General features: G+C 40.0%; 1 protein-coding gene across 3 annotated transcripts in view; it reads left to right on the forward strand.

Moving 5' to 3' along the window:
• The first annotated feature begins 674 nt into the window (after window positions 1-674).
• Window positions 675-26,382, forward strand: part of NLGN1 (neuroligin 1) — an 886,910-nt gene continuing 861,202 nt past the window's right edge. The window contains exon 1 of one of the 3 annotated variants that reach the window (XM_049709777.1): window positions 675-1,478. The gene's annotated coding sequence lies outside the window, so the exon portion shown is untranslated. Of the gene's footprint in view, window positions 1,479-2,623; window positions 2,888-26,382 lie in introns of those variants that run through there. The other 2 variants (XM_049709778.1, XM_049709779.1) reach the window with 2 other exon arrangements.

Consider the following 26,382-nt stretch of genomic DNA (forward strand, 5'->3'; position numbering starts at 1 on the left):
ACCCGTCACAAAAGCCAACACTGATTAGCTACGATGAATTTTTAAAAATCACCTATCCAGCAGCAGAAGATGTGGGCGCAGTCCGCGGAAAGAGGCCAAAGGCAGTGGCTTTGCATTTACACTACTCCCACATAGGAGACTACAACCGACACGTCAATTCGGAGCTTACTCTGCCTCTAGCTGGTGCAAACAGAAAACAGGGGCGAGTTTGGTGGCAAGGGATCTACCAAGGGGGTGGGGGGGGGAGAGGGAAAAAAACAAAAACAGAAACTGAAGAAACACAGTAGAAGGCTGTTGCCTCTAACTCTTCACTCATACACCAAGACGAAAACGCCTGGGAGGGAAGCACAAGGACTCCGAGAACCGAGAAACCCGTTGCGTCCGAGGCCTCGCGGCTCCGCGGCCGTGCGGCTTCACTCACACGCTCCTCCGAGTGAACGTCACACGTGACGCCCGGGGCCTTTAACCCCTCCTGTCGCCGCGGACGCTGCGGGCGCTGCGGGAGGAGGGAGGGAGGAGGGCGGAACTTGTAAAGGGAGGGACCACCGCCAGCCTCAAGTCTGCCACCGCGGGACCCGCGCCCCTGAAGCCCACCCCCACTGAGATCGTGGCTCCGGACCCGGGGAGGGGACTTGCGGGGCGGGGGCGGCGGGGGCGAATGCTGTGCCACAAACCGGGAGAAGAGACGGTGGCAGGGGTGGGAATCGTGGCTCTGAGGGGGCTGGACGGGGTCGGAAGGATGGGTCTAGCTTGATTCAGACTCCTGCACCCGGCAACGCCACGAGAGAGGGGGGAGAGGGAGAGGAGGTTGTGCTGTGTGTGTGCGCGCGTGTGTGTGCGCGTGTCTACAGGTAGCGGCGGCGGCGGCGGGGACCGGAGCAGGGGACGCATCTGCAGCCACCTCCCCTCCTGTGGCTTTCGGAGGCGATTGCTCACTTAGCTGACGGATCTGTACCTTCGGGAGCTCTTCTCATCCTCTCCATTTCCACGCGTCTTAGGCGTCTTCCAGTTTCAAGTGTGTGTTTTGGGTATTTTATTTTTATTTTTTTTCCTTCTCCCTCTAAATCTTTTCGGGAATTCTTCATATTGAAGCAGGTGGCTCCTGGGACGAAGTCTTTGGATACATTTGGCCTGCCAAGTTTTTCTTTTCCCCGTCCCCTCCCTCTTTCAGAGGCATCTGTGGTGCTTTCTTTTTGGATTTACATGCAGAAAACGTATATATGTTTATATACCGACCGCTTAATATATAAATACATATACGCGTGCCCTAGCGCTTGGTTTTCGTCTCTCTTCCTGACAAAGCGGAATGTTTTGGAGCCGATGGATAACGAGAACAGTATTAACATTCTTTTGAGCCTGTATTTTAAAGAGGGGAGGGAGAGTGAAGAATTAACATTCGGCCATCGTTTGGCTGCACACTAAGCATCACGAAATATTTATGGTTGCAGATCAGGTGCAAACGGGGCTTAGAGAGAAAGGTAAGGGAGCTTCCTGCGTCCGCCGAGCTCCGGTGTTTTTCTTTATCCCGGGGATTGCCGAGAACTTCCTACTCCCTGCCTCTCCCTCTTCTTCCCCACCTTCCACCCACCCTGCCCCGCTCTCTCCTCCGTAAGCTTAACCCTTTCTCAGTTACGTTGGGTTGGGGCGGGGGCCGGGGGAGAGGGTTGCTGGAGGTGTAGACTTCTGTTAGAGTTTAAATGCTTCTTTCCCCTCTCTTCCCTCTCTCTCTTTTCCTCTCTTTCTCTCCCTCCCTCCCCCCCCAGCTGAGTAACTGAGTTTCCCAATCCCCTTTTAGCTGTTTTAGGAAGCCCATTTTGTCGTTTTGAAAAAGAATGCTACCTCGATAGCTGTTTTAAATATTTCTTGGTGCCAACCCCTACCTTGGTGCGTACCTCTATCCTCTGACGAAAATAAAGGCAATAAAAATAACGAACTTTCATGAACTGGGTGGTTTCTTTAGCACTGGGGGTCATGGAACCTCCCAAATGGTCATTTTCATTTAAAGAAGAGCCAATACCTCAGGAGGACTCCACAGTGGAGGAAATTCAGCTTCCGTTTCTGCGTACTGCCAGGTCATTCACTTGGAGGGTCATTTACCAGAGTTGAAGGGGATGGAGCTGAGTCTAGTATAGGAAAAACTACACGACACTTAATGCCTTTTTAAACCCACCCTTTACAACAAGATCAGTCCCTGTTTAACTCTCTCTGTACTTGGGAAGCGTTTTCAGACTCGACCTTTTGGGGAGAGGTGGGAACTTGCCCTTATTTTTCCTTTTTTCCTTTCAGCCTCCTTCCTCCTCCGCTCACCAGCTCTCGCCCCGGCACTTTGTAAATTTCCCGTTTTGCCCACCCCTCCAGGTGGGTGTTCTCGGCTCTTCTCCGCTCCTGCCCCCTCCGTCCTCTCTTCCTTGGCGCTTTCAGAGCAGATGCCTCTTCTCTTTTCTTGGGCTCCCTCTCCCCCCACCCCCTCGCGCCGCCCCCCGCGCTCTCCACCTGCCCCGGCTCGCCTCGCCCCTCCTCCCCGCCTCCCGCGGCGCCCTGACCCTTCCAGCCCGAGACCGGGTCTGCGGGCCGGGGGGCGTCGTGTCAGCGCGCCGACGACCCGGCGGCCGACGCGGAGCGTGCGGCGCGCGCGACGCGGGTGTGAGGAGAGACCGCGGGGGAGGCGAGCCGGAGTCGGGCTAAGAGGCCGGGAGAGCCCGTCGGAGCCGGAGAGCCCCGGAGAGAAGGGAGGAAGCGAGAGTGAGGCGCGCACGCCGCCCGAGCTCGGGCGGAAGAGTGCAGTCGCCTCCGACGCCTTAGAGCGGCGCCCCAGTCGCTGCAGCCTTTCACCTTAGAGCGGTGTCCAGGGACCACAGAACCCAGGAGCCGAGAAATCGGCAGAGAGGTACCAAAGCAATAGGGAAAAGATTACGAGAGAGCGGGGAGGGTTTCCTGGCGAAACACGAAGGCTGAGCTGCTGGAGGAACAATGCCGCCTCCACTAGAAAACCCTTGCTTGAGGCCGGGGCGGAGCGCGGAGGAGCTGCCTCCAGCCTCGGGCTCTCTCTCCCCAGGCCCGCCGGCTCGTTCCGGGACCGGTTCCGCCTCGGAGTTTGGCGGGGATAAGAAAGTTGCGCTTCCGCACATTTCCTGCGAAGTGGTTTTCAGATCTGCCTGGTTTGAGTCAAGATGTCACTCTCGGTAGATCCCCGCGATGAGCAGTTAATAGATTATGCATTATGGGGCAGTCAAGTCCCCTGGGCACAGAAGGTAGTCCAAACATTGCCGACCTTCTCCCTTGGCTCCCGACCGGCCAGCACAATGCTTTGGGAGTAGAGATGAAAAGCCGCCTGCAGTGAATTTAAAATTATTTAGGTTGAGATTTTTCAATTGGGAATGATTTATTCCAGAAGAGGTTGTTAGAGGGTTATAAAGATGAGAAAAATTCTGTGTTTATCTGAATCACGAGCAGTTGGCGTCCACAAAGGTATTCTTTCTTTTTTCATTTCCAGGACCATAGTGATATATGTAGGACTTAGAAAACATGGAATCAGAGAACTAACCCTGTATCTATTACTCTGCCTTTTTATAGGTACTCAATATACTCATTTTTCTTTTTTTTATACTGAAACTACAGTAGACTATTTTTGCTTAAATAAATGATCATGCTCTACATGAAAATTACAGTTATGTATTTCTCAAAAATTAATTGTGCTTAATTATAAATAAGACCATAGGTATAAAAATATCACTAAGGAAAGGTGTGGGTGCATGTGTTTGAGCATAAAACGTATAAAATGTCTCGGCATTTCATTCAGCCATTGTAACCTAGCAGAACACCAGCTTTCTGAAATGAGCTCAGAAGCAAGGGCCATGCACGTACTTAAAATATTAAGTGTTAAGTACAAAAACATTACGTTTACCGTGCCCTTGGCAGAGAATGAATCTCGTCTACCTGCTCTGCGGAGTGATTCACAGAGCAAGTGGAAGTTAATTATTACTCAGGCCTTCTGATTACATGGTTTGATTAAAAGAAGTAACTGTTTTCTGTAAGCCTGCTATTCTGCAGTTACTCTTTCCAATCCTATTAACGTAAGCAAAAATTGAGGGAGTCAGTCTTTCAACCGACTGTACTAGACTTCCTGCAGTGTGGGCTTCAGAAAAGCCCTCTTAAGCAACTCTTCTTTCCATAGTCTCCCTCCTCCCACGCCAAAGTACTTTCTGTCAGTCTTTTATTCCCTTAGTGGCGGTTCATTGTGTGAAATTTTCCTTTTATATTTAGGTATAACATATTTTCAAATATAAATGTCTGAATTGTTTTGAAATTGAAGGTGGAATATATACTTACAGAAGGTAGGCTGAGAACTTCATTTGCTGCAGGCAGAGTGTTTGAAGGTTTGATCACTCTTTGCATGGTTGGCTGACTTCCCTGACTTTAGAAAGTCTCTTCCAACCCTGAAATTCTCATATTTTATTCTATTCTTATTATTTCCACATGGTTATCCAGTAGCAGGGTCTATATCTTCCTTCAAATTTCTTTAAATTAGTTAGATACAATTTTTATAGGATAATTAAGTAGCTATAACTAGAGAATACAGATATAAATAAATCTAAGCTCCAGTGTTATTGACAACTTTTTGAGGGGCAATATTGATATAGTAGGCATAGTTGAAAAATACCTCTCTGGGATTCCGTATGCTGAAACAAACCACTTCTAACATTTTTTTTTTTAAAGCAAAGCATAGTAATTTTTTATTTCTAGAATTCTTTTTTAAAATTTTTACACAAAGGAATTATTTTATGAATTATCAAACAAATACTAATTTGTAGTTTCTGTAAGCAAAACACAATTGGAATTAACAATAACATTGGAAACTGCAACAGTTCAACAGTACACTTCTGCTACATTTTCAAGTATTTTGAAGTGAAGTTTGGTGTCTGTTTCTATCTTATTAGATTGTAAAGAGAAAGATGTGGTTCCTCAGTTATATTTAATTATTTGTAAATGGAATCACCCAAGTCCAGTTCACCAAACATTTATTTATTTTTTTCTAAAACACAGTCTGGTCTTGCAGATCTTCTATCAGCCATGGCCAATGGCTCCTTATAGCTTGGATGGTAATATTTAGACCTCTGAGGGCATTCAGGTCTTTTCACAATTTACTCCCCAACCTTCCTTTTTAGATTAAAACACCTTCCACCTGGAACTCCTCCCAATTTACTCTGCATTCCATTCACCTGACTCCTCCTTACCATTTTCCCCAATACTACTTGACATTTTAGGCTTCTGTGCTTTTCTTATACTAGTCTTTCTTTATGGATTACTTCCCAGCACATATACCCCAACTGTAGGATGGGAAAACATTTTGTTTCCTTAGAGTGGTCTTTTCTCTGTCACCCTGCTGTCCTTACTCTGAGCTCCCACAACATGTTATTCATGCTAGGAGTCCCCCACCTTTCACACTTGCTGATGATTGGCTCCCTCCCTGGAGAGTAAGTTCCCAGAGGTCAGAAGCCATGCCTAATTTATTGTTTCATTCAGAATGCTTAGCTCCATGTCTAAATATAAAGCAGGCCATAAGTGAATGATAAATGTATTATTTAGAAATACGTTTGGCTATGAGGCAACAGAAAATCTGGCTAACCGTGGATTAAGCAAATAAGGATTTATTTATCTCACATTATTAAAACAAAATCAGGAGAAGACAGTTGCTTAAGCATTTAAACAAGGAATCAGGTTTCATCTATCATCTAGGTGCTTTCCTTCTTATGGTCATAAGATCACTGCTCTGCCTCTGGCATCATGTCTGCTTTCTAGACCCAAAGAAGGAGGGGGCAAGGGAATGTAACAAAGGGTTTTCTAGCTCAGGATTTCTCAACTTTGGCGCTAGTGTCATGTGGGACTCATAAGTCGTTGTCTTTGTTGTGGAGGGAGTATCTTGCATGTGGGAGGCTGTTCGGTAGCATCGCCGGCCTCTACTCACTAGATGCCGGTAGCACCCTCCACCCACTCACCCACCTGGTTCTGAAAACCGAGACTATCTCTAGACGTTGCCAAATGTCCCTTAGAGGTTAAATCCTCCTGGGTTGAGAACTTGAGAATGATTAGAGTCTGAAGGAAGGAAATTCCTTGTTTCCTACTTCCCCATTTTTGCATTGCAGTGGTAGTGAGGATCTGTTTGATTTTTGTTTAATAAATGGTAGAGGGCTCTTTATGAGATTAAAAAAAGAAAAAAGGGAGAGGAAAGGACCAAACAAGCCTTCTCCTTGAGCATTTTGTCATTTTTGTGATGTGGACATTCTCCCCGTAGACTTCTATACCTACCAGAACTGTGTCAAATCACTACTTCTACATACCCGACAGGTTGGGAAACATGTTTTTCCTCTGGCATACCACTACCTTGGAGAAAATCAGAATCTGTGAAAAAAGAAGGGGAAACTGATTCGGGGTTGGAAACTAGAAGTGTTTGATACTGTGACAGAATAAATGAATATGTAAAAATCACCTAAATATTTCAGAAAGGAGAAAAAGTAAAGAAAAAGTAAATAGCCATAAAAGGGGATAGATATAATTTTTCACATGCTAAATATTCATAAAATAACTGTGATAACACTGTGATTTTATTTTTCCTCTGGATGATAGTTTACTTGGAAAATAACAGCAGAATGGAGGCATCCTACTCTTCCTAGCATTTTTTTTTTTTTTTTTTTTTGGTCAGAGAGCACCCTGTCTTCTTCAATCTATTGAATAAAGCAATAAAAGTTGCTATTCATGCTTACAAATTAGTCATCAATCATATGAGAAATGTTGTCAAGGAAAGAAAATGCAGATCTTTGTTTTAGTACTCTTTTCTAATGCATGTATAAAGATAGCACATGCGAGTGATGGCATTTGGTAAAATAATGGTTTTTTGTACAGGTGTATTAGCATGGACTGTAGTAACTTTAAATTAGGTTGCTCAGTTATTCACCTCAGTGTAGTTTACCATTATAGGGAAGAATTCTGCCTTACAAAGATGTATCAGTATTGCCCTGATGACCAATGATCTTATCTGATTGATACAATTTTTTCCCATGAGCTTGTTGAATGCTGATTTTTGCTCATGTCTGTGTAGAATATAGAAATATAAAATATGGTGTCTGTTACGAAACCTTGGCATGCAAGCAACACAATACCCAATTAAACATCTAAACAGTAAAGAATCATCTCTCAGGACAAGGATTATGGAGGTATACTGGTCCACAGTTGGCTACCTCAGCAGTTCAAGGATGTCACAGCTCTGGGACAGCTTTGCTGTAATTCTCTTGGCTCTCCATTTTGGAAACAAGATAAACAATATGACTACCACCAAGCCAAACACTACCTCTTCAAACAGTCCCACCCAAAGCAAAAAGAAGAGAGGAAGTCTTCTTCTCATGGAAATGTCTCTTGTAATCAAAAAGGAAAATTTTTTTCCAGAAGCTATCAGCAAACTTCCCTTTATGCCTGATTGACTAAAACTATGACATCCCACTCCTAAACTAATCACTGGCAAAGAGATAATACATTGCATGACTGGTTTTGATCAATCATAGTCCTTCCCCAGGGGCTGGAGGAGAGGTCTGCTTTCCCTGTGGACATGGCAGTGTTACACTTAGACAAAATCAGAGCTCTTGTTAACTGACAGGAAGGAGGCAATAGTTGTAACCTAGGGTACCTAATAGGATGTGCCATAAACATCATGCCCTGTCCTGCTTGAAGTTCTTATAATATGGAATGTCTACACTGGAATTAAGTGCACACGCCCACGCACACACACACACTCATACACACAAGAATTAAACAGTCTTTGGATCCGTGGACATAAACTGTACACATGTCAGGCTGCATGCTTCTGATATAGAATGATTGCTTTCATAATGTTCCAGAGATTTTTTTTCCAGTATTATCTGGAGAACTATTATGCTACATTCCACATATAAATCCAAAACCCTACATTTTCAACTTATAACTGTATCATAATAACAGAAACCACAGTTAAAGCAGAGCATGTTCTTCTTACTAAACAGGTCATCTATGTTTGTCATATTATCTTATATTCATAAATCAGAAATAATGTGAGAAATGACTGAACACTGTTGCCAGTTATTCTCATGAAGGACTTGATATCAGTTATGCCCAATTAAAATTACTTCCCTGCTTTTGATAATTGTTTACTTGGAGAGTCTAGGGGAGGGAACTAATTTTCAGCTCACAAGCCAGTATCTCATTAAGCATTATGAGTCTTTTTTTTAAGCACAGAAAGCCGTATTTTCATTTTTTTTTGGTCTGACTTCATGGAAGCTCAGAGCCAGTTTTGTGTTCAGTTGAAAAAGAGGTCCTGAATTATCTCCTTTTACCCTGTTTCATTATTTGAATCCATTTTAAAACTTAAACTTTGGTTGAAGATTTGATTGTATTTGGGCTTCTTATCATAAGCTGCTTCAAATTATTTTTGGAAGGAGGAAGTATATGTACATGTATATATACATGTACAAAAAATGAATGGTGTCATACATAACTCAATAAATGTTTTCTTCCTGAAAGAATATATGTTTAGAGATTAGACAATATTGTGTGCAATAAACTCTGAATTATGCTCCCATCAACATGTACAATAGGATTTCAGGGAAAGGAGATGTGAGTGATGCCTGGGCCATTCGAGAGAGATACACATTGTACTTTTGCAGACAGATGGAAAATTAAGGCAGGGTGGGTGGAGGATGTATAGCTGAAGTCATTATATGTATTTTGCTCTATGACCAGATAGCAATTGGTTTTCAATTTTTTTACCCTCTATCCTCAGTATTTCAATAACCACCTTTCTACCCTATAACTTCTCCCCAATATAAAGGGGCAATTAAACTTTAACACCAAAGCTACACGGTAAAAGAACCGTGAACTAGAAAAGAATGGATCTGATTTCTCTCTTTGTTCCAAAGCAAATTTTGTGGTCGTTGGCAATCTTCTCTGTTACCCCTGGCGTTTCAGAATGTATGTTCAGAGTCACATCTTTGCATCGTCAGTGCTCTATTTTCAGGCTCCAGGCCTGAAGCGGTTTGCAGCACAGCTACCACCTCTGACCTGGGCTCCTTGCCTCCAGGGAAACTGATTTTTGAATCAAACTTAAAATGATAATGAGTAACTCCATTTGTGTTTGGGGTCAGAAACATATGCTTCCCCTTTTTGTTTTAAGAAGGCATATTTGAAAATGAAAACTGAGTGAAATTGGGTTTTAAATAGTTCACATTTTAGTGGGCACATTTGTATCAAGTAAAGACCACGAGGGGAGGGCGTGTTCTAGGCATCTGTCTGACCTTCTCTCCACTGGACTTAGCAGCGTCTTGTACTTCAGCATATCCACTGTGAAATAGTATGGTTTACAGTATTGACCCTAAGGTACTGCAAGTTTCTGAGGCTTCTCTTAGGGAATAAAATGTTTAATTTTATTGAATACTTTACAAATATTTCATTTAAACTAAGGAACCACTGACTACAGGACACATCGTTATTTTACGAATGCTTTAGAAAGAAGCAGCATCCCAATTAAATCGTTATACAATGCTTTCCTACCACTTAGAATTTTATACTTTAACAAAGAGCAATTTAGACTTAAATAGATGTAGATTTTTCTAATATATTAATCTTATGCATGTATAAAAAGTATATTAAAAAACACATTGGTTTAAGAATTCAAAAATTTTTGTCCTATTTAGATTCTCACTCTTTTGAATCATTTTTTTTTTGACTCAGAGTCATATCCATATCCATGTTTTTCCCGACAGTAGTCTGTGTGTGTTGGTGATGGACCCTTTCTTAAGCGTACTTCATGGTTGTCTTTAGGATTTCATTCCAAGCAGCTGATACCTTCTGAAAGTTTTGATGGTGGTGTTTTGTTGATCTTACTAGAATGTGACAGTTGAAGATTTTCAGACAGCAACCAGATCTCATATTTCTTCCTTCAATTGTCCTAAAATATCAGGAGTGATGGTTGTCTGGTCGTGGCAAGAGAAATACAACCAATTTTCACATACAAAGTCAATGGCAACTATGCCTCCACTACTGCTTGGCTATAAGGAATTATAAAATGCATCCTGATTTCAGAGATATTAAAGGTTAAAAAATAGTGTGTCAGAGTCAGTGAAATATGGCAACTTTAATGATATATGTGTTCTCATTTTTAAACAAGCTAGTGGAATAATGATAATTAATTAACCAAGCTATTTAATTAATCTCTAAGCTTTTGGATAAGAGAGAATAATACGTAATTCTTAGAGAGTGTGATTAGAATCTAATTCTAACCCTTTTTATTCTCTATTTACCCTCCCAGTTTGCAATGTACAAAATGTAGCTAGTCTTCCAGATGGATAATGGTAGGATGAAAAAAGCACAAGACTAGGAATCAAGGGACCTGAGTTTATAGAGCAGACTCTTCTGATAACTATATGTGTCACTTCCTATAATTCACTTCATCTCTCTGGGCCTTGGTTTCAGTGTTTAAAATATATAGTTGGACAAATTGAAATTAAATGTGTCTTTTGGGTCTCAGAACTGTTTTGGGGAAAGATTATCAGTAATAAAGAATGTTTATAATAATAATATATATATATATTTAAGCTGGTATTATATAGGTATATAGTAATAGAGATGTGTCACTCTAAACTGGTAAGCTTAAGATATACAATATGTATTGTATATCTTTAAGATTATACAGCTTTTTTGGAGGTTTACACATGCATATCTTATTTGCTATTTAAAACAACTGTAAGCAATGCAGAAGGTTCAAAAGAACACAGTTAAAACTGAGGACCCTTCTTCTCAAACATACTGGAATGGAAAGATTATTGAATAAATCAAAGCCAAATAAAGGATGTAGACCTGGGAAGAGGCAAGGAGATAATGCATTTTCCATCAAGAACAAAGAAAACTTCCACAAGGAATGAACTATCACTATATATAAATGTTCTGCTTAAAAAGAGAGTCATCAGTAAAAAGCAGGAGAAAATTAGCAGGTAAAAATGAAGTTTCTTTTCTAATTTTTGTTTTATCATTACTCAACGCCATACTACTGATTTTAAAAAATATGAATAAAAGGAAGAGGAGTCTTGGCTTGGATCAGTCAGATGCTACTATTTGTGGATATATCTTGACAGTTCTTACTGTGCAATTCCACAGACAACAGTGATTCTTCTCTGTATTGTATTTGAAAATTGCCACTGCTCTTAAGTGGTCAGAAAGCTGGGTACTTACTTTCTGATGAATAACAAGCTCTCCAAAGGTGCCCCACTCTCTTTTCTCTCATTGTAGCTGTAGTCACCACAAAGAAAACATGATGTTGCCATAAAAGTGAGTTGATTTATACAGCATGAAGAAACCTTTCCCTATTTTTTTAAACTACATATTCTGGAAGCTCTCTTTTAAAATAATTAAAGCGTGGAATATGTAAGATAGAGATATAATATTGCTGCAAGTAAGTAGATTTTTATTGAATAATTAATTAAATTATTTTAATCCTCTATGTAGGTCCATTTGTCCCTAAGAAAAATATTCAAGATAGTAGTATTTAACATGGAGAATATTATTTAATGGTAGAGTCTTACACCATAAAATAGGATGTTGAGATTATATTTACATTGCAATCACTATTTTATGACTAAAAGGGAAAAATCACAATTTTTGACCCCAGATGATCTGTAAAACATGTTTTAAAAAGAGAACAGTTCATTTTTAAAGCTCTCAATAAATATTCAGTGGTATTTCCAGCTGAGAAACTGAATGGGCCATAATGGTTTTTTTAGACAATTATAGGGCAACCTTCTTAGATTGCAGGTGGCAAAACTGAAGCTGAGATAAGAAATGACTTGCTCAGTACATACAATGATAGAACTTGGACTGGAACATCCCAATCTTCATGTAATATTTTCATGCATCAGTTTTACATACAGGACAGTAATACATATACCAGCATCATATATGATTTGTATCTGTGATTATAGAATTATTAGTTTAGAAGTATAGGCAATAATTGCCAGAATATAGGAAGAAGAGAGTTTTATTTTTAGGAAGGTTTAGTGAAGAAAGTGTTACTTGAAGGACATTGGGATATGAATGAATGAATGGAGAAGAAGAGGAAGTAAAGCACGGCTTGATCAAAAGCAGTAAAAATTAAGAATAGGACATGTTACAGAGGTAACTGGTCATTCTAGACTTTTTCAAAAGGAAAAAAGCAAAACCAAAATCAAAAAACATACCAATCCACAGTAATGTTACTGTAGAAAAGAAAGAAATGTACTCATTGAGAAAATTCATCTCATTCCGTGTTCAGTAGTTTGGCTTAGGACCTATGCAGATCAGAAATATAAATTATATACTTATCCTGAGATAAACAGGTCCTTGGAAAAACTGGTTTATATTACTCATATAAGAAGAAACTCATTTCTACCGGAAAGCAAATTAAATTATTTAAAATGGAAAATATGACTTTCTGAGTATGTGTTTATGCATATGTGATTGATAACAAATCCATCTGAGATCATTTGATTGTTTGTCATCAAAAGAGGAGATTCTTATCATAACCTGCCTAGATACTATTTTCTAACCTGGGTACCCTCTCCGCAGGAAGTACTAGAAACACTCTGCCTCTCCAAACATACCTTCTTTCCCAACCTCCCTTTCAATATAATGCTTGAATGAATCCTTCCAGATCTGCTGATTATAGGACACTTATTGAAATGTCCCACTTGCTTAAGGGAGAGAGGCTCTAGTTGGTGCTAATCTGCCTTTTAATACCCAGCAATCATCCTCATCATCACTTAAACAATTGTAACATTTCTAAGGTCTTGGAGGTGCAGTTTCAAGTGAGATACATTCCTCAGTTTCTACTGAATTGCACATGAAATCAACATGTCCCTCCTGACTTTCCTTGAATCCACTCTCTGTAAAAACAGCAGCTCATTTTGGGAATCGGTGAGTAGAATAACCAGCACCCAGGGAACAAGGAAGGAATCAGTTAGAAGAGCATGAGCATGTTTTCTACAGAACTCCATAAACATGATCATGATTTCTCACAAATCGGTGCATTACGACTCTGCTAGTCAGAAATACGCTGGGAATAGTCTTGGTATTCAATTTAGAATGTCATTCCCTCACCAGTCTTCTCTAAAACTCTAAAGAAGCATGAGGCTTCACAGAACCACCTCTCCTCCTGGGGCCCTGTCTGTACCATGCAAACCCATAAAGAACAAGAGAGTGAGGTGATGCTGGTATAGGGCAGAAAGAGGGCATAATCACTGGAATGGAAACCTCTATCAGGGAGATAGAATATAAAGAGCATATTTACGTTTGCAATATGCTTTAAATCTGCTATACTTAAGCTTGCAAAACAGTTTTATATATGTGTGTGTGTGTGTATCTATTATCTATCTACCTGTCTGCCTATGTATCTATCTATCTGATTTAATTGAAAATTGTAGATGACTGCCTGATATCAGAAAGTATGAGAAGAAACAAGTACTTTTCTTGGAAAGGTTATTAATATTCCATATACTCTTTAGATGAGAAAGGGGAGAGACACTAGGAAATGTGCTCCTGGCTGCTGGGAAGATTAACCCAGCATCCATCTATCAGTCTGTATATGTTTTTCTTATCCTCATGAATCTTATTTCTCTCCTGCCTCCCACCCCTGTACTCATGACTCCTGATCCCTGCAGTATATTCTGTGGTTCCCTTTCTGTATCTAAAACCAAAACTCAAATTAAAAATGTTCCATTGTACCATGGGACTATTGCAAAAGCCTCCTAACTATGAATGTCAGCAACTAACACTCTAGTACAAATATGTTTGTCTGAATTTTTCCCTCCCCCATGTGATACTTGGCTAAAATGGATGAAATAAAAAATAGACAGGTATTGATGAGGAAGGCCTGGAAGATCAGTTTAAACTAGGACCATTTCCAGTGAGATGAAGCCTCTGTTCATGCCAGGTGCTTACCAGAAGAATGCTTTAGGGTTCTAGAGAGAGTCCAAGAGGCAATCCCTGGAGATGGTGGGGGATTGAGGAACTGGGCCATGGGAAAGGGGCAAAAAATGAACAAGACTGAGGAAAATGAACTTATTCTGCCTCACCCTTTAGCCCCAAAGGTGATCCTGTTGCCAAGATAGTACAAAATGCATTATTCTTTGTAGTCTTCAAACTTTCTTTGATTTAGTTTATGTATCTGTCCAAAAGGGTTGATGTTGTCAACTTCATAGGGCTGTTGTGGGATTAGATGAAGTAATGTATTATAGCACCTTTGTCTGGCACATAAAAAAATGTCCAAATGTGTTCTTATTACCATGATAACCCTCCACAAATATATACAAACACACTCTCTGCTTACTCAGTAATAGGCACTTGATACATATTTTTTTATGCAGCAGGTTAGACATAGTGCTAGGCATAGTAGAGAAGGCAAAGCTAAGTCAGACCCGGTCTGAGACATTCAGGGAATCTTTCTTTTTGCCTCTGGAGGCTTTGAAATTAGGCTATAGGGTGTTCTACATCATTGTTTTGGCTAATGCAAGGAAGATAGGGCTGTTTTTATTTTACAAGCTCATGGAAGGAAGGGTAAAGCATTTAGAAATGGTGAAATTGGCAGCTTCAAAAAAATTCAAGGACTCTATCAGCATTAGAATGTGAAAACATTTGAGTCAGGCTTGCTAGGGAGTGAGTGTTTAATAGGCGCCTTCGTAAAATCTCCAAACTAAGCTGTATCATTTTCTATACATGCTTAAATCTATTAATTACAAAGCAACTTTAATTATACATAAAGTATGCCTCTTCAATCATGTTTTAATCACACATGAAAAAAAATTAAATTTATCCCAAAGTTATTTTCTGCATTTCAATTCTGATTTTTAAACTCTGGCATATTCTGTACCAAAAAATTGCATTAAGCTAATGTTTATGCTTGCACATAATCCCACACTTTCAAGGCAACACTTAAAATATTCAGAAGAGCTTCACAAGACGGAGTAGTTTAATTCTGTTGTTGACTCAGAGCCATTGTTCTTCACAGTTAGAGCTCTGCTGGCATAGGCTACATATGGTCACTTGTTTTCTCAGTGTACAGAGTGATATAATGCATTAACATTCTGGCTGATGGTGGAAGCTATGCTGTGCTTTAGAGAAATGTATCAGGGAGGATGTACTGCCTCTTGGAGAGAAAGGAGGACAAGATCAACATGGGAGAGCCTGAAGATTGCAGATTGCCTTTGACTAATCACCGTTGCCTTACAATGTGGAGACTGACCTAGGAGCCTAGACTTCAACCATTGGCCGTCTGTGGGTAGGACTTGTTTTGAAAGAGCAGTCATTGGAGACAACTATGGATCGCAGCCATGAAAGGAGATTTTGCTAGCTTCTTTCCCACTGCCATTAAGTGATGCTGTTCTGGAGCCCTCAGTTGCCTTTTGCAACAGACTATTTATGACACCATGTTTGCTCCAATCACTACTATGGAGTCCACAAGTCAAAGTGGAATCCAGGGCTGGAGAATTGATGGCCGTATGGAGGTCTGTTAGAAGTACTTAAGAAGTTTCTTGGGGCATTAGAATTTCAGGAACAAGGATGGGGGTATCTTGCCAGGGTTTAGTGAACATGACTTTTCTTTTACCTTTTGCAGTTCTCTTTGGTGTATATGAAGTGAAGGAAAAAGGCCAAGGAAGAAATTGTGTCTATTCCCATATCATAAAGGATGTCACCCTTCATCTAATTTTATTCCAAGTGGAATTGTATTCCAAGAGACAATTCTAGTGATGCAGGCCCTCAGGGCTTCTACTTACCTCAGGGCTTCTACTTACCTTTCCCAGCAGCTAATCTGGTTTACATCTATGGCTGTGAATATTAAAAACAAACAAAAAAATAAAACAAAACAAAAAATCCCAAAACTAATACTAGTGGCAGCACCAGAGGGAGCCACTTACACAGTTTTGTCTCAAGCATCAGCAAAGCTGACACTAAGGCTTGAAATGCAGAAATATTAAGATTTTATTGTATTTTCTAAAAAAGAATAGCAGAAAAGTTGATGATATGTAAAATCTGTTAGCAGCAATCCCAAATTATGGGACTAGTAGCAACCACTTCATTTCTCCCACTTGAAATATTTGCCAATGGTAATTGCCTGGCTGTAGTCCAGAAAGTAAATCATATTTCAAAATGTTAAATTGTATTTGGAGCAAGAGGTATCTCTCTGATCCTGCCATTGTCCCTTTGCAAAAAACTATCAGCAAGTTTGTATGCTTGAAACTTATGCCAGTTTACTGTTTTTGTAATGTAAATGATGCTATGAAAAACAAAGATGAAGGATAAAATTCTAGATGCACGTTCCAGTGCTCAAACACATCCTCTCTCTCTCTCTGTCTCACTCCCTGTCTCTCTCTCACACACACCCATACACATGCAAACAGACACATACAAACACATGCACACACATATTTGCACTAGAGATTTTGTTGTAAAACAGTGGAACCAGGATTGCTTTAAAGACATCAGGTAAGCTTGTCTTTGAGTCCCATAGTGGGGAAGAGAAAATCTGTACACTGAAAGGAAAATAGAAGGCACATAACATTATTAGCATACTGACATTTTTTATGAAGAGTTAGTCAAGTGCGTACAGTCCTGAAGATAGTCTCTTTAATACCACGCTTGACAAGATATTTCAGGAAAATGTATTGATTCCAACTGTCTGTTCTTGGAGGGGAGATTTCTAGGTCCTCTGTTGTTTTACCTTTGCCAATTCTAACCCCAATCATAAAAACATTGGAAAGGGAGAATTGCCTTTGTTCTTTGAACAGAAGGGCTTTATTCTTAATACTGCTGAGCACCCCCCAGCCTTGACAGCATCAGGTAAATTTCATTACACACAATCACAAGAAAGAATGATTCTATCAAGTAAAATGATCTCCATGCTCATGTAATGGCACTTTCTTGACCTGATTACGGTAAAGTCTGCAGTGCATAATGCTGACAATGAATGCTTTTTCAGGTTCCTTTCCAGGTAACAGTCATTCTCTTCAAGACAGTACTTGATTATTTGTGGTTTGTGCTACAGATGGAAAGGAGAAAATGAGAGAGAAGATTAGTTGCACTTGACTCTCTGGCAGTACTTATCCTTCTTTGTTTATAACAGTCTTTCATTGTCTTCCTGTACTGCCGCCCCAGCCAAACTGCTCCCCTGATAAATTGCTCATACTTAATCTGTTTATGAAGGAAGTGGTTGAGGGAGGGTAGTTGGGGGTATTTAATGTGATCTGATCTAATGTCCTTCTGCCTGTGGGACTTCAGTCATACAAATTTGCCTCTGAGTCAAAGAAGCATGTACCGCTTATTTTTTGGTTGGTTTTTCTATCTGTCTACCTATCTATCTACCCACCAATGCATCTCTGTCTATTTTATATTTCATTTTTAAAATAGTACTTCCAAATCTAGAGCGATGAACCATTACTGGGGAAAGAATCCAAAGGAATTTTGCCAGCTGCCAGGAGTCTAACTGACATCCATTAGCACTTCCTGAGGGAGCCTTGGCTCCCAGATGTCTAGAGAAGTTCTGGGCCTAGGCCATGGGTCACGTGGGGAGGCCTGGATCTAAAGATATCAGGTGATCTGCCCACTCCATGGGCAAGAAGGGAGGAAGAGACCTTTTCTTGCTTGGAAGAGGATGAGGGAGAAATCATCAGTGGCGATAATGTGGAAGGCAGCCATCAATGGCAGAGGGGTTGGTGTGAGCTTTGCAGAGAGGGGGTGCCCCAAAGTGCCTCAGTGGCATCTCCATTCTTAGGTTTCACTGGGATGTGTGACATATCAGAACAGGAATCCCAGAGAAGGGGGCATGTAGGATCTGAAATGGTCATCCTCACACCTTGTTGACCCTGAGCTATGTCTTGCAGCAACGTGGTAGCTGTACCACTGGCTTAAGAGAGAGAGGAATTCCTGAACATTGACTTGAATGTGAGAAAGGAGGTACTTATTATGTAGTACTTGTCTTATTCTGTTCTGGCTGCTGTAACAAAAATACCATAGACTGGGTAGCTTAAACAACAGAATTTTTTCCCTCATACTTCTGGAGGCTGGGGAGCCCAAGATCAAGGCACCTACAGATTCAGTGTTTGGTGAGGGTTTATGTCCTGGTTCCCAGACAACTGTCTCCTGGGGTCTCTCTTATAAGGGCACTAATCTCATTTGTGATGACTCCACCCTCATGACCATATCACCTCTCAAAATTTCCACCTCAAAATATCATCACATGGGTGATTAGGTTTCAATATACGAATTTGGGAGGGACACAAACATTCAGTCTGTAACAGTACTATTATTGGTAGTATGCAAAAAGCTGGGCAAGGGCAGAGGGCAGGGCAAGTAGAAGGCCCAGTCTCTGCTCAGGAATGATTAGATGGTGATATTTGCGTTGGGCTGGCAAAAGAGCAATCTTCAGGCAGCTAGGATAGCAATGGACTTAAGGGATCAGTGTTTTTTTCTTTTAATCTTCCCAGAATTACTGCTATACTTTGTTTAGCAGAGGGCACATGGAGGCTTCAGTTTGCTACCTCAGAGGGAGATCAGGAGCTTTAGATAAGTAATTAGAATGACATTGTGTGCTGTACTACTCTTAGTTTCCCTCTGTGATTAGCAGTAAAACCCTTGAAAGGAAAAGGACCTGCACGTTTATGTCTTTGGGGAGAGCAAGGAAGGAGGATTTGGGGGGCAACGTCTCACTTTGAAGTCAGATTTATTGGAGCTGGACCACAAGGGGTGGAGTGAGTGGTATTAAGGCTGAAGGTGTAGGACCTAAAAAGATAAACAGTAGGAAATAGGAAGTCTGACATGGGAAAGAATCTTGGGAATTAACAGTGGAGAGGCCCTAAGACATCCACATATGAAAACCTCCATCAAAGAAATTCACCTGGAACTCCTAAACAAATAAATTGAAATAAGAACTCACAATAAGATGCAGAAGGAGACAAGGGGCACTGAAGGAGGAAACTGCAAAGTGAACAAAACTCTTCCTTGGTCTTTGGTTCAATGTTTATCAAAGCAAAGTCAGAACACCTGGAGAATCTTGAAAACCATATTTGTTTTTTGAACTAATTGTGATTAAAGGGTGATTTCAAATGCTTTGATTTAACATTCCTTCAAATAATTATAGTAACTCAGTCGTATATAGTTAAATTCTGTACCTTCAAGTAATGGTTTCAGCAAAAACCTCTTTTGTCAAGTGCAAAATAGGCAAATATACAGCTCCCTATTATACAGGGATTGCTGTTTAAATCTAAGGAGATTGTAGGGGATGGGAGGGGGCGATAATTTAAGGCAATTGACAGGCATTATATCTCTTTCTCTGATCCTTATTTTTTTTAGTCCTCGACAAGTAATTTAACAGTGTGAAGACAAATGTTGGTTGTTCCTAGAAGAAGTCAGATGAAGAAGAGCTTGATGCAGTGGATAGTGCACTGCATTTAGAGTTGGATGATGTACATATAGGTCCTGTCCTAACTTTGCCATATATTAATGATTGGTGGAAGCTGCTTAACCTAGCTCAGTTTTTACCCATGAAATGGGAAAGATGACATATCCTTGCCTATTTCACAAAGTAGTTGTGAGGATCAAGTGAGTCAAAGTCTGAAAGGGCATTTTATACACTATTAAGCTCTATGTGAATATAAGGTACTGTTGAATACAGCAGAGCTGAAGGTAGAATCCTCTAGTGGAGTCAGGAAGTGGAGGGATTCAGAGTATAGGCTTACAGTCAGAGGGCCTAACTGTGAATTCCAGCTTAACCATCTGTCATTTGTCCTCTCTATGCCTCAGTTCCCTTATTTATAAAGAAAGATAAGGATAGCTCTACCTTTGAAGCATTTGGAAGTCTAGGGAGAATGTAGATAAAATGCTTGGCACAGAGCGTAACACATAAGGATAAGTGAATCAAATAAATATTAGCTATTACTAGGTGTGATTATTATGGTTGACTCTGCTGAGTTTATTTAACTTGGAAATAATAAACCTTTGAACTTCACAGAAAGGGATCTCGAAACCCAAGCACTATATTTCTATATAATACTCACATCAGTTTATCTGGGTATGTAGTTTGGAAGAGTGAAGGACTGAAATCTATATATTTTACAGCTAACAGTGTACAAGAAGTACATCAATTTTTTTTTTCACTTGGGGAATTTGGTGACCCAGAATTTAGCATTGTATTATTGGGATCTATCTATCTATTTATTTATCTATCTATCTATCCATCTGTCTATCATCTATCTATATCTATCTAGTTTTATGGGCTGCTGCATCCTTCAGCCATCATCTCTTGTGTCACATCAACATCAGGAGGGTGAATGAACATCATGCTGAAGGGGCAGACCTGTTTGGTTACAATGAAGGAATCCTGAGAACTCCCCTTCCCCATTCTATGGCCACAACCATGTTTACTGTGAGGCAGAAAAATACAGTATCCAGTGGTGCACAGATGTTTTGGAAACCACAGATGGTTTAGAAAAGGGAAGTGCAGAGGTGTTTCTTTCAACTCCTTGTCTCTCTATTTTCTGCTATTACCTTCCTTTTATTTTTTTGCTCCTCTTCTTTTCTACCCTAAACATGGCCCATCCACATTCTTCCCATCTTCTCTCATTTTTTCTTTTCTTTTTTTTTTTAACATCTTTATTGGAGTATAATTGCTTTACAATGGTGTGTTAGTTTCTGCTTTATAACAAAGTGAATCAGCTATACATATACATATATTCCCATATCCCCTCCCTTTCACCCTCCCTATCCCACCCCTCTAGGTGGTCACAAAGCACCGAGTTGATCTCCCTGTGCTATTCGGCTGCTTCCCACTAGCTATCTATTTTACATCTGGTAGTGTATATATGTCCATGCCACTCTCTAACTTCGTCCCAGCTTACCCTTCCCCCTCCCCGTGTCCTCAAGCCCATTCTTTAGTAGGTCTGCGTCTTTATTCCTGTCCTGCCCCTAGGTTCTTCATAACCTATTTTTTAAGATTCCATATATATGTGTTAGCATACAGTATTTGTTTTTCACTTTCTAACTTACTTCACTCTGTATGACAGACTGTAGGTCCATCCACCTCACTACAATTAACTCAATTTTGTTTCTTTTTATGGCTGAATAATATTCCATTGTATATATGTGCCACATCTTCTTTATCCGTTCATCTGTCAATGGACACTTAGGTTGCTTCCATTGTCCTGGCTATTGTAAATAGAGCTGCAATGAACATTGTGGTATATGACTCTTTTTGAATTATGGTTTTCTCAGGGTATATGCCCAGTAGTGGGATTGCTGGGTCACATGGTAGTTCTATTTTTAGTTTTTTAAGGAACCTCCATACTGTTCTCCATAGTGGCTGTATCAATTTACATTCCTACCAACAGTGCAAGAGGGTTCCCTTTTCTGCACACCCTCTCCAGCATTTATTGTTTGTAGATTTTCTGATGATGGCCATTCTGACTGGTGTGAGGTGATACCTCACTGTAGTTTTGATTTGCATTTCTCTAATAATGATGTTGAGCATTCTTTCATGTGTTTGTTGGAAATCTGTATATCTTCTTTGGAGAAATGTCTATTTAGGTCTTCTGCCCATTTTTGGATTGGGTTTTTTTTTTTTTTTTGATAGTGAGTTTCATGAGCTGCTTGTAAATTTTGAAGATTAATTCTTTGTTAGCTGCTTCATTTGCAAATATTTTCTCCCATTCTGAGGGTTGTCTCTTTGTCTTGTTTATGGTTTCCTTTGCTGTGTAAAAGCTTTTAAGTTTCATTAAGTCCCATTTGTTTATTTTTGTTTTTATTTCCATTTCTCTAGGAGGTGGGTCAAAAAGGATCTTGCTGTGATTTATGTCATAGAGTGTTCTGCCTCTAAGAGTTTTATAGTGTCTGGCTTTACATTTAGGTCTTTAATCCATTTTGAGTTTATTTTTGTGTACGGTGTTAGGGAGTGTTCTAATTTCATTCTTTTACATGTAGTGTCCAGTTTTTCCAGCACCACTTATTGAAGAGGCTGTCTTTTCTCCATTGTATATTCTTGCCTCCTTTATCAAAAATAAGGTGACCATATGTGCGTGGGTTTATCTCTGGGCTTTCTATCCTGTTCCATTGATCTATATTTCTGTTTTTGTGCCAGCACCATACTGTCTTGATTACTGTAGCTTTGTAGTATAGTCTGAAGTCAGGGAGCCTGATTCCTCCAGCTCCATTTTTCTTTCTCACAATTGCTATGGCTATTCGCGGGTCTCTTGTGTTTCCATACAAATTGGGAAATTTTTTGTTCTAGCTCTGTGAAAATGCCATTGGTAGTTTGATAGGGATTGCACTGAATCTGTAGATTGCTTTGGGTAGTATAGTCATTTTCACAATGTTGATTCTTCCAATCCAAGAACATGGTATATCTCTCCATCTGCTGGTATCATCTTTAATTTCTTTCATCAGTGACTTATAGTTTTCTGCATACAGGTCTTTTGTCTCCTTAGGTAGGTTGATTCCTAGGTATTTTATTCTTTTTGTTGCAGAGGTAAATGAGAGTGCTTCCTTAATTTCTCTTTCAAATTTTTCATCATTAGTGTGTAGGCATGCAAGAGATTTCTGTGCATTAATTCTGTATCCTGCTACTTTACCAAATTCATTGATTAGCGCTAGTAGTTTTCTGGTAGCATCTTTAGTATTCTCTATGTAGAGTATCATGTCATCTGCAAACAGTGACAGCTTTACTTCTTCTTTTCCAATTTTGATTCCTTTTATTTCTTTTTCTTCTCTGATTGCTGTGGCTAAAACTTCCAAAACTATGTTGAATAATAATGGTGAGAGGGGACAACCTTGTCTTGTTCCTGTTCTTAGTGGAAATGGTTTCAGTTTTCCACTATTGAGAACGATGTTGGATGTGGGTTTGTCATATATGGCCTTTATTATGTTGAGATAAGTTCCCTCTATGCCTACTTTCTGGAGGGTTTTTATCATAAATCGGTGTTGAATTTTGTTGAAAGCTTTTTCTGCATCTATTGAGATGATCATGTGGTTTTTATTCTTCAATTTGTTAATGTGGTGTATCACATTGATTGATTTGCGTATATTGAAGAATCCTTGCATTCCTGGAATAAACCCCACTTGATCATGGTGTATGATCCTTTTAATGTGTTGTTGGATTCTGTTTTGCTAGTATTTTGTTGAGGATTTTTGCATCTATGTTCATCAGGGATATTGGCCTGTAGTTTTCTTTTTTGGTGACATCTTTGTCTGGTTTTTGTATCAGGGTGATGGTGGCCTCGTAGAATGAGTTAGGGAGTGTTCCCCCCTCTGCTATATTTTGGAAGAGTTTGAGAAGGATAGGTGTTAGCTCTTCTGTAAATGTTTGATAGAATTCGCCTGTGAAGCCATCTGGTCCTGGGCTTTTGTCTGTTGGAAGATTTTTAATCACAGTCTCAATTTCAGTGCTTGTGATTGGTCTGTTTATATTTTCTATTTCTTCCTGGTTCAGTCTTGGAAGGTTGTGCTTTTCTAAGAATTTGTCCATTTCTTCCAGGTTGTCCATTTTATTGGCATGTAGTTGCTTGTAGTAATCTCTCATGATCCTTTGTATTTCTGCAATGTCAGTTATAACTTCTCCTTTTTCATTTCTAATTCTATTGATTTGAGCCTTCTACCTTTCTTCTTGATGAGTGTGGCTTATGGTTTATCAATTTTGTTTATCTTCTCAAAGAACCAGCTTTTAGTTTTATTGATCTGTGCTACTGTTTCCTTCATTTCTCCTTTTTTCTTTATCATTAGCATAGATGATTTTCTTTCAAGAACCATTAGAATAGTATTTATATATTTCAAATATTTTATAATGTTTTGCCAAATAGTGTTTTTCTTACAGTAGCTTATGACTTGGCAGGTCTGCAAACAAATGCTTAGAAGTATAATGAATGCAAAAATTATTTTTACCTTTATCTTTGTTGGCCCCTCCTAATTCTTATCCTCTGCAGTTCTTTCCCAAAGCTAATGTCAATGGAGCAATAGCTATAGCTATAGCTGTAGTAAGTTACCACCTTACTGCTTGAGAGCATAATGACATAAACTTGTTGAAAGGCTCTGGGGGCTTCCCTGGTGGAGCAGTGGTTGAGAGTCGCCTGCTGATGTAGAGGACACGGGTTTGTGCTCCGGTCCGGGAAGATCCCACATGCCGCCGAGCGGCTAGGCCCATGAGCCGTGGCCGCTGAGCCTGCGCGTCCGGAGCCTGTGCTCCGCAACGGGAGAGGCCACAGCAGTGAGAGGCCCGTGTACCACAAAAAAAAAAAAAAAGAGAGTCTCTGGAATTTGGGGGTGCTATATGTTAGTGGTAATTTGACTTCTGCCCATCCCATTCCTATTTTGTTGTTCAACAGTTGGTAAATGGATACCTGCCTCATAAAGAGATACTTTGACAGGGAATGGGCCCCGGAGCCTTACCTGAGAGACTGAGGTCCTGCTACCTGCTCTCTGCACACCCTGAAGCCAACTCATCATCTGTGTTATGGTACATGCTTCTAAATTTCCCTAGCACCATGCCTGCCCTAACACTGGATATTTTATTGCTCCTGGTTCCCTTCCTGCCCTGATCCATGCCCAAGGCTGTACTCTATGCTTTTGTAGCCCATTACCATCTATCTCCCTCACTCTATCTGAACTCCATGAAAGGGTGGTGCTATGGTCAGAATGTTTGTGTCTTCCCAAAATTCATTATGTTGAAATCCCAATGCCCAATGTGATGGTATTAGGAAGTGGGGTATTTGGCAGGTGATTGCCATGAAGGTGAAGACCTCATGAATGGGATTAGTGCCCTTATAAAAGAAGCTCCAGAGAGCTCCCTTGACCCTTTTGCCTTGTGAGGATACAAAGAAAAATCTGTGACCTAGAAGAGATCACTGAACCAATCTGGCACTCTGTTCTCAGACTTCCAGGCTCCAGACTGTGAGAAATTTCTGTTAATAAACCACCCACTCTGTGGGTTTTTTTTTTTATAGCAGCCTGAATGACTAAGACAGGAGGATAGTGGTGTTTAGCTCAGTATTCCTAATATCAAGCAGATTGAGAGCTTAGTCTACTGGGTTCTCAGTATAAGTTTTTAAGAGTGATGGACCACTCTGATGCCTCCCCCAGTGGTTTGTTGCCATACTACTGGAAGACTTCCTCCCAACCTCTGCTGGTAGATTTGCATAGATAGAGTAGTAAATGTTATTTGTTGATGATTGGTGATGCTGTGACAGAGAAGGGCACATGAATTCAGTCTCTAAAGGAGAGTGGGAGTTTGCCAGTTATTGAAGTCTTGAAGTAGGATATTCAAACAAAGCCATGGTGTTTTTTTGTACCTGTGGATAGTATGGTATGAGAATCCTATTTTTTAAAAAAATTCCAGTTATCTTTGCCATTTGGCTCCAAAAACTTTTGCTTTGACTTATAGCAAAATTCTAAAAGGTTTTGCTTTCTGAATTGTATGAGTGAGCTTTAGAATCAGATAGAAATGGTTTCTAATCCACTGTTTCTGGCCATTTCATGATCTCATTAAGTTAACTAACCTCTTTGAGCATCAGTTTGTTGCTAAGTGCCCGATATGTGATGGAGGATGAGCTCAATAAAGGTTCATTTCCTTTCATTCTTAACTCAGCTTTTTCTGGACAGATATTCACTTGCTTTCTCAGAAAGTGTGTGATACCGTTCACCAGTAGCTTGATAGGCTAAATATTTCAGGTGACTTCTACCCTTTTTCTTTTATTCTCATTCCTTAAGCTTTTGTAGAGATTTTTTTCATGATTCAGATCTTGAAACATTAATTTCCATGTCATGGAAATTAATCTTTCTTGATGACCTTTTGTAGATAATTTTTCTGATTTGTCCTTGCATTTATCTTTCACTCTATTCTTTCACCAGATTCTTTCATACTTGACCATTTTCCTGATTTTGTTCCTCTGGCCATATATTCTTTTTTACTGAGAGTAATAGAAGATAAAGAATTAAGACATTAAGATGGGAATCTCTGCAAAAAATGGCTGACGAAAATTAAGTGGAGGATAGACATTTTCATGTATGAGTCAGACTGGTTAAAACATGGCATGTTTTTATGAAGATTCCATTGTAGCTGAACAATCAGATGTTTATGAAATTTATGGTAATCAATCCCAATTACCATAAACTAAAAGTAAAATTCTCCTTAGTGAGAGACAAACAAAGAAGTGTGGCTAGGTAGAATTAATAGTGAAAATTGACTAATATCCAAGTTAGGTTGATTCATTCACTTTGTCAAAGATATTTATAATGCTAGGCTCAGTTCTAGGATCTTGGGCTACAACAGTGAACTGTACAAAAGGAAATCCCTGAGCTCAT

Source organism: Orcinus orca, chromosome 5, assembly GCF_937001465.1.
Source record: "Orcinus orca chromosome 5, mOrcOrc1.1, whole genome shotgun sequence".
NCBI classification, from domain to species: Eukaryota; Metazoa; Chordata; class Mammalia; order Artiodactyla; family Delphinidae; genus Orcinus; species Orcinus orca.